The sequence below is a fragment of the Triticum aestivum genome, chromosome 2D (assembly GCF_018294505.1).
Source record: "Triticum aestivum cultivar Chinese Spring chromosome 2D, IWGSC CS RefSeq v2.1, whole genome shotgun sequence".
Taxonomy (NCBI): domain Eukaryota; kingdom Viridiplantae; phylum Streptophyta; class Magnoliopsida; order Poales; family Poaceae; genus Triticum; species Triticum aestivum.
The window spans coordinates 581,019,250-581,029,437 of NC_057799.1; positions in this window are offsets into that span (position 1 = coordinate 581,019,250).

Below are 10,188 nucleotides of genomic sequence, written 5' to 3' on the forward strand. Positions count from 1 at the left end.
AAATGTGTGTGGCTGTTCTCTGTTGCATAATACTTCCTCCGTAACGTGTAACTTAATATAGGACGTTTTTTGACACTATCATGGACTCTGAAAACGTCTTATAAAAAGTTACATAGGGAGTAATAACTAATATGGTAACTTTTCTTAGCCCTTTCCTTTCGCCCAGATGCTTGTATTGTTCAGTCATAGCTGTGCTGTTACATCTACTAGATGACTCGTTGCGCCAATGGCGCAAAGGCCGAGAGGGAGCCAAGTATTGCGAGAATATTCAGACACCTAAGTCTTTACTGCTGGTACATAAATGCTTCGTTACAATGTGATACACAAGGGAAGTAGATAGGAAGGGACACATTATATAGATGGTATGAAGCTACATAGATGGTAAGCTCATAGGTTTAAACAAAGTCATTAAGATCAGTTTATGCTAAGTAAAGCTACATAGACAAAGATGCATCATGTAGATTGCTTTGATCACCCAGCTTATGGTAAGCAGCTACATAGACAGAGATGCATCATGTAGTTGCTTTGATCATCCAGCTTCTGGTCTCACCGCCTAGAGATGCATCATGCAATAATTTAAGAACATGTAGCAAAAGAGCAAACCAATACATTGTTTGACTTTGACCAAAACTGATATGCCTTCTTTTCAAGGAAGGGAGTACAATTTAAATGTAAATAGGGAACTCACTCCACTTACCTGAAACTCTGTCAGGTTTCCTTTCCTTAAATCTGAAAATAATATCCTAAAAAAGTCATAGTCAGTTATGCTTGTTATTATAGATACATGATAAGCAATATTCAGTATGATTCTGAACTACTTGAGCTCTAAGTTTTATTTGCAAAGCCTGACACACGACTAAGCTTCTTATATACATACATCACGTAATGTGCTTGAATTCTGTTTGAATAGGGAAGGTGAGAACTAACAAAATTATTAGTGCACAACAATTTCCGATGAAAGAAGACCTGGCAGTCAACAAGCAAACATTCAGGGAGGAACTAAGGGGCGTCAGTCTCATGCCATATGTATTCAGATAGTTGGCATATACTCACGCAATTGACCTCTTGGTAGTTTTGGTTCATCCATTGCACCGGTATATCCTCCCACCTTCCAATATGTGTTAAACTGGGTAAAAGAATTGAAAGCTCACATTGCAATATACACAATAAAAAAGTTTGTGCAATGACAGCGAAAGAAATAGACATGTCTATCTAGAAGCAATAACACATCATGAAGCTAATAAGTAGAGATATACTGGCTGTTTAATCTGCAGGTGCTGCCATGTTCTTCTCAAGATCAAAATAGTAGTAATCAAATTTCACAAATAAAACATCAACAAACAATGGTTTATTAGTAAAGAACCAGTTTTATCTATTGCAGTGACACAAATTTCTTAGCTTGCGTACAACAACTCTTATGTGTTAAGAAGTCAATTCTGCTGGGTAGTAAGTACCTCGTGAGGATCTCCCACATGTCGTAGAGTCCAGCCAAGATGATGGAGATAGTTAGCATGGCGAAGCTGTAGGAGCCACCCATCACGACTGGGAGGCGAGACACGGAGAACATTTGCAGTAAGGTGTTTATGCCTGTGACGAACAAGAGCGTCTAAATTTCCTGGTATGTATATTGAATGGCTAAAGTTTATTCAAATATCTGGTAGGTACATCCACAATAGCACAACAAATAATGTATTTAAAGGTGCTGTACGGTGTAGGGAGTTCATCCTTGCTTTGTGATACCAAAAGTTGAGACATAAAATAAAATTTATCACACTGTGGGCTCTGAGTAAGATAAAGAAAAGAAAAAAGGTGAACCTAGCATCCGTGATGCTCATGAGCTTTATTAGTTCCAATTAGTTTCCTGGTATTTCTATCATAATCATTTGCCAATATAGAGACATATCACTGCAGAAGGTTTCTTCTTAAAAGGAAAATTAAAGACACACCCCTTCGGTTGGAATGAGTACAAGCTAGGTATATCACAGATGCACCATAATAATTTCAAAAGGGGTGCAAAAATATGCATCCAGCATAGAACATAGGTCCCTGTGTATAAGGGAAAAAAGTAGTTTGCATATAAGGATATAATACATGAACGGACATAATTGTGTGTTTGTGTGTGTGTGCATGTGTGTGTCTCCAATAATTATTCTAGTAACATAATCTAATAATTAACATATTAACAACACTATTGCTTGAAGGGTCCAATCATAAGCTCCCAATTATTTTAGTCTGCCAAGTAATCTCTCTGTATTACAATCTTCAAGCATATTTTATAACCAACTTATTTATTGATAATGAGAAAGAAGAACTACCTTAGCAGCTGAGAGGAGGGCTTGTGTACACTAAAATCCAATCTTGTCCAGTGAGGGGATATTCAGCATACATGTCCACTGAAGCTACAATGCCAATGATCTGTTGTGATACAGTTCCTGAAATTTATGATACGCTATAAAATCATTTTGAGTAGTAGGCAACCATGCCATAACTGAATCTATCAGCAAGCAAAAGTCACATTCCAATTTTGAAGTAAGCATACAGTTTCCAAGTTAAATGCTAACATACTGTATGAACCGGAGAGAATAGATCTCAATTGATTAAATAAGCAATAGATACAAAATCTGTACTCTGAGGCTGAACTTACGTAGAAACTTAATAACTAAACTATATATGTAAGCTAGTAATGTCTCCCATAAACTGAAAAGGGAAGACTGCTAGTAAAAAGAGCCAACAAGACAACCAATATGCCCAAGCTCCAGAAAAAAGAAATAACCCAAATACACTTCCAAAGCAAATAAAAAAATGACAGGATAAAAAAAGAATGATCAACCTGAACAGATCATAGGAAAGACAAAAAGTCTCAAATTATTTGTTCTTCCTGAGTTGAATTACTCCTTCCACAGCAAATGGTCAAGATAGCTGTAGGAAGGAACACCCAAAAATGGTGCGCCCCCTCCCACGACGGATCCTGACGGAAGTGGCCGGTGGGCATCGACGGCAGGGCCGAGCCATCTTCCTTGCTGGCTCTGTCTTCCCCATCTTCATCGCTGGCTCTAATTAAGGCATGTAAAGAAGCAAGTAGCTAACATTAGTTGATAGAGCCTTGGAATTGGGCCACAAGATCATGGCAAAATAACAGGAGCACATCATTTCTTGTGGTTTGCATGGTCTCTCAAACTTTTCATGGCTGGTTTGCTATTACTTCCAATTTTGCTTGTACTATATTAAATAAGCCCTATCAAAGCATACCAAAGCTGGTTTTCTATGCAAAATAAATGACCAAAAATGAATGAAGCACAAAAAATGCAGATGAAACCTTTCAATAATGAACTAATTCCTAGTTTAACCGAAAGGCATTACCGTACGTGAGAACAAATATTGTCAGTGAGCACTAACAAGAAAATTCAGCAGTGCATTATGCCATAGTTTCCTATGATCTAAACCGGTTGGAGACACGAATTGTTAATGCATCTTCCTTTGATCAAGAACTGGCTGGAGACACAAAGTATTAATATTTTACTTATAATATGAGCAAGAATAGAGCCAAAACTAAGGTCCCTAAGGAAATGCAGTATTATCTTTATGCTAAATATACATTTCAAACACATGTCAAATAAACTGGATTTGAAGATAGTGTCAAATGTATCGCGCTGGTAGCGAGCGCCATGGAGGGACAGAGAAAAAAAACGTTCGCTTGGCCATGGAGGCAGCAAGGGCGCGGTGAGAGGCGGAGACGGGCGGCAGACCTACTTTATCTTCCCGGCGGTTGCACCCCACCATGACCGGAGCGCAGCCATTTGGTAGGTGTTAGCGTCTTATCATCAACAGAAAGCAGCAGCAATGTGGGATTCTTATAAAAGAACCAAGACACAATCAGCATTACATGCTAGTTCCGTGCCAAATCAAGCGCACTAATACCTGCAAGCATGCACTGTGGCACCAGCATAATTTGCTCTTGCATGTAAAGCATATTTAATATTCGTTGGTAACTCCGAACCTGAATACCATCATCTTCACCAAATTTCCCATGTATCACCAGGAAGACAATGTCAACGTTGGCAGCAAGATGCTCCGCAAATTCAGACAGGGAGACGGATTCTTGTTCTAGACTGTAGAAGGTGAAGTTTAGAACTGAACAATTTGATATGGACTAAACATTAGCAAGGAAGAGAAATAAACCATGGCAGTAAGCTCACCTTTCAAGCCTGTAATCAAAGTCTGAAGGGGTGTTGGAATATAGCTGTGGAGTAGGAACATGAGAGAGTGTCATTTTACAAACAGAGTGCTCCAATCAATAAAATACTACCTTTTATCCATGAGGGTATCCCAATCAAACCAAACAGAGTAGGCAATTGTTTAATCAGAATTCAACCAAGGGAATTATTGTATGACCATGTGTAGAGAGACATGAAAGTGGGTTCAGATAATGCATCGCCAGATTCAGTTCAGACAAACTAACTAACACCACAGTAAGCAGCGAATGACAGAATATCCAGCTAAGAAATGTTACTGAATGATTTCAGACAAGCGAATCCAGTACAGACAAACTATTACTCCGGCCGAGTGTCAAAAACACTTATATTATGGGACGGATGGAGTATATGATTACCAGATTATTTATAAAGAAATCAAAGCGGGATCCTGTGATAATGCATCGCCGGGTTCAGTTCAGACAAACACATTAGCAGCATAGTAAAGCAGCGAATGACTGAATATTCACTTAAGGAATTAATAAGAGCAGTTAAGCAGATAGGTAGTTCACCTGCGCCGGCAATATTGCGAACTCGTTCATGCCACAGTCGATGTGGTAGCAGCTCACCAACAAGTCCTCACCCTGCATCCAGCATTCCTCATAAGCCAACCAACAAGCAAGGGCGCGGTGAGAGGCAGATACGGGCGGCAGACCTACTTTATCTTCTCGGCGGCTGCACCCCACCATGACATCCAGCATTCCTCATCAGCCAACCAACAAGCAAGGGCGCGGTGAGAGGCGGAGACGGGCGGGAGACCTACTTTATCTTCCCGGCGGCTGCACCCCACCACGACCGGAGCACAGTCGCCGCCGCCCTTCTCCGGCACGGATCCACCGCCCGTGTGCACTTTCTTTGGCAACGTCGCCGAAGAGAAAACTGAAGGAGAGGAGGAGGCGTAGTGGAGAGCAGGGAAGGATGGGAACGGGGCGAGGTGCGGAGGAAGTGGGGGAGGCATCGGGGATGGGGACGATGGCCAGGGTGCTCCAACCCTGCTGCTCCTTCCCCCATCGCCATCCTCCGGTCTCCTTCTCTACTGCGCCCCTCTTCTCCACTCGACAGAGCATCGGGAGCTGGCGAGGGCGGGGTCAAAGACGCGGGAGAAGGAGAGGGGCGAGTGGTGATACGTCTCCAACGATATCTATAATTTTTGATTGTTCCATGCTATTATATTATCTATTTTGGATGTTTAATGGGCTTTACTAAGCACTTTTATACTATTTTTGGAACTAACCTATTAACTGAAGGCCCAGTGCAAATTGCTGTTTTTTTTGCCTATTTCAGTGTTTCGTAGAAAAGGAATATCAAACGTAGTCCAAACGGAATGAAACCTTCGGGAGAGTTATTTTTGGAACAAACGTGATCCAGAGGACTTGGAGTGGACGTCAAGAAAAAAGCAAGGAGGCCACGAGGCAGGGAGTCGCAACTGCCCCCCTGGGCGACCCCCCACCCTCGTGGGCCCCTCGTAGCTCCACCGACCTACTTCTTCCTCCTATATATACCCATGTACCCTGAAAACATCTAGGAGCATCACGAAACCCTATTTCCACCGCCGCAACCTTCTGTACCCGTGAGATCCCATCTTGGGGCCTTTTCCGACGCTCCGCCGGAGGGGGAATCGATCACGAAGGGCTTCTACATCAACACCATAGCCTCTCCGATGATGTGTGAGTAGTTTACCACAGACCTTCGGGTCCATAGTTATTAGCTAGATGGCTTCTTCTCTCTCTTTGGATCTCAATACAAAGTTCTCCTCGATTCTCTTGGAGATCTATTTGATGTAACTCTTTTTGCGGTGTGTTTGTCGAGATCCGATGAATTGTGGGTTTATGATCAAGATTATCTATGAACAATATTTGAATCTCCTCTGAATTCTTTTATGTATGATTTGTTATCTTTGCAAGTCTCTTCGAATTATCAGTTTGGTTTAGGGATGGCACCCACAGGGTTTGGGTACGGGTGGAGCCACCCCGTACCCTTACCCGTCTCATTTGAGCTTACCCATCACCCATACCCATACCCGTTGGTGGGTACAATTTTTTCTCATACCCGTCACCCGACAGGGTACATGGGTACCCATGGGTAAAAATACCCATGTTTGAGTAACATTAATTTGAGCAACACATAATTATAAACAACAACATGCAATCATATTTCATAAACAACAACACATAATAGCATGAATACATAATTAGAAGCAACAACACATCCAAAACAACAACACTTTATTGTAAACAATGACACATCATAACATCAACACATAGTCATAAATAGTAGCACATAGTTATAAATTTTAAGCTGACAAACTCACGACAAAGTGTAGATGTAATTTGTCCATATTTGTTAGATTTTATAAGGGTACATGGGTACGTGGGTATGTGTTATGTGATCCCATACTCGTACCCGCTCTACCCAATGGGTTTGAGATTTTCCTATTTATATACCCATGGGTAACATTTTGTCCCATACCCTAATAGGGTTTTTACCCGTAGGGTACGTGGGTAATGGGTACCCATTGCCATCCCTAGTTTGGTTTGGCCTACTATATTGATCTTTCTTGCAATGGGAGAAGTGCTTAGCTTTGGGTTCAATCTTGCGTTGCTCGATCCCAGTGATAGAAAGGGAAACGACACGTATTGTATTGTTGCCATTGAGGATAAGAAGATGGGGTTTATATCATATTGCTTGAGTTTATCCCTCTACATCATGTCATCTTTCCTAATGCGTTACTCCGTTCTTATGAACTTAATACGCTAGATGCATGCTGGATAGCGGTCGATGTGTGGAGTAATAGTAGTAGATGCAGAATCGTTTCGGTCTACTTGTCACGAACGTGATGCCATATACATGATCATGCGTAGATATTCTCATAATTATGCACTTTTCTATCAATTGCTCGACAGTAATTTGTTCACCCACAGTAATACTTATGCTATCTTGAGAGAAGCCACTAGTGAAACCTATGGCCCCCGGGTCTATTTTCCATCATATAAGTTTCCAATCTATTTTACTTTGCAATCTTTATCATAAAAAATACCAAACATATTTATCTTATTATCTCTATCAGATCTCACTTTTGCAAGTGGCCGTGAAGGGATTGACAACCCCTTTATCGCGTTGGTTGCAAGGTTCTTATTTGTTTGTGCAGGTATAAAGCGACTTGTGTGTAACCTCCTACTAGATTGATACCTTGGTTCTCAAAAACTGAGGGAAATACTTACACTACTTTGCTGCATCACCCTTTCCTCTTCAAGGGCAAAACCAACGCAAGCTCAAGAGGTAGCAAGAAGGATTTCTGGCACCGTTGCCGGGGAGGCTTACGCCAAGTCAAGTCAAGATTTGATCTTCCAGCATCTAGCCATCTCTGGCGCAGTTGCCAAGTCAAGTCAAGACATACCAAGTACCCATCACAACTCTTATCCCTCACATTACACTATTTGCCATTTGCCTCTCGTTTTCCTCTCCCCCACTTCACCCTTGCCGTTTTATTCGCCCTCTTTTCCGTTCGTCTCTTTTTGCTTGCTTCTTGTGTGCTTGTGTGTTGGATCGTTTGTCACGATGGCTCAAGACAATACTAAATTATGTGACTTTTCCAATACCAACAATAATAATTTTCTTAGCACTCCGATTGCTCCTCTTACCGATGCTGAATCTTGTGAAATTAACGTTGCTTTGTTGAATCTTGTCATGAAAGAGCAATTCTCCGGCCTTCCTAGTGAAGATGCCGCTACACATCTAAACAACTTTGTTGATTTGTGTGATATGCAAAAGAAGAAAGATGTGGATAATGATATTGTTAAATTGAAGCTATTTCCGTTTTCGCTTAGAGATCGTGCTAAAACTTGGTTCTCGTCTTTGCCTAAAAATAGTATTGATTCTTGGAATAAGTGCAAAGATGCTTTTATCTCTAAGTATTTTCCTCCCGCTAAGATCATCTCTCTTAGAAACGATATTATGAATTTTAAGCAACTTGATCATGAGCATGTTGCACAATGTTGGGAGAGGATGAAATTAATGATACGTAATTGCCCTACACATGGATTGAATTTATGGATGATTATACAATTTTTTTATGCCAGATTGAATTTTGCTTATAGAAATCTTTTAGATTCGGCCGCGGGAGGCACTTTTATGGAAATCACTTTAGGAGAAGCTACTAAACTCCTATACAATAGTATGCTTAATTATTCCCAATGGCACACCGAAAGATCTACTAGTAAAAAGGTTCATGCGATCGAAGAAATTAATGTTTTGAGTGGAAAGATGGATGAACTTATGAAGTTGTTTGCTAATAAGAGTGCTCCTATTGATGCTAATGATATGCCTTTGTCTACTTTGATTGAGAATAATAATGAATCTATGGATGTTAATTTTGTTGGTAGGAACAATTTTGGTAACAACGCTTATAGAGGAAACTTTAATCCTAGGCCGTATCCTAGTAATTCCTCTAATAATTATGGTAATTCCTACAAAAACTCTTATGGAAATTTTAATAAGATGCCCTCTGATTTTGAGACTAGTGTTAAAGAATTTATGATTTCTCAAAAGAATTTCAATGCTTTACTTGAAGAAAAATTGCCTAAGATTGATGAGTTGGCTAGGAACATGGATAGAATTTCTCTTGATCTTGATTCTTTGAAACTTAGATCTATTCGTCCTAAGCATGATATCAATGAGTCTCTCAAAGCCATGAGAATTTCCATTGATGAGTGCAAAGAAAGAACCGCTAGGATGCGTGCAAAAAAAGATTGCTTTGTAAAAGCGTGTTCTTCTAGTTTTCATGGTAATAGGGATGAAGATCTAAAAGTGATTGTTGTGTCCCCTATTAAATATTTGTTACACAATATGAATCTTGATAATGATGGGACTGGAGATGAGTCAACTTTAGTTAAAAGGCGTCCCAATGATTCGGAGTTTTTAGATCTTGATGCAAAAATTGGTAAAAGTGGGATTGAAGAGGTCAAAACTTTACATAGTAATGAACCCACTATTTTGGATTTCAAGGAATTTAATTGATAATTGTTCTTTAATAGATTGTATTTCCTTGTTGCAATCCGTGTTAAATTCTCCTCATGCTTATAGTCAAAATAAAGCTTTTACCAAACATATCGTTGATGCTTTAATGCAATCTTATGAAGAAAAGCTTGAATTGGAAGTTTCTATCCCTAGAAAACTTTATGATGAGTGGGAACCTACTATTAAAATTAAAATTAAAGATCATGAGTGCTATGCTTTGTGTGATTTGGGTGCTAGTGTTTCCATGATTCCAAAAACTTTGTGTGATGTGTTAGGTTTCCGTGAATTTGATGATTGTTCTTTAAACTTGCACCTTGCGGATCCACCATTAAGAAACCTATGGGAAGAATTAATGATTTTATTATTGTTGCAAATAGGAATTATGTGCCCGTAGATTTCATTGTTCTTGATATAGATTGTAATCCTACATGTCCTATTATTCTCGGTAGACCTTTCCTCAGAACGATCGTGAAATTATTGATATGAAAAAAGGGAATATTAGATTCCAATTTCCGTTAAGGAAAGGCATGGAACAATTTCCTAGAAAGAAAATAAAATTACCTTATGAATCTATTATGATAGCCACTTATGGATTGCATACCAAAGATGATAATACCTAGATCTATCCTTGCCTTTATGCCTAGCTAGGGGCGTTAAATGATAGCGCTTGTTGGGAGGCAACCCAATTTTATTTTTGTTTCTTGATTTTTGGTTCTGTTTAGTAATAAATAATTAATCTAGCCTCTGTTTAGATGTGGTTTTGTGTTTTAGTTAGTGTTTGTGCCAAGTAGAACCTTTGGGAAGACTTGGGCGAAGTCTTTATGATCTTGCTGTAAAAAACAGAAACTTTAGCGCTCACGAGATTAGCTACAACTTTTTACTGGAGAGTGCTATTTAGTTGATTCTTTTTGCAGATGATTAA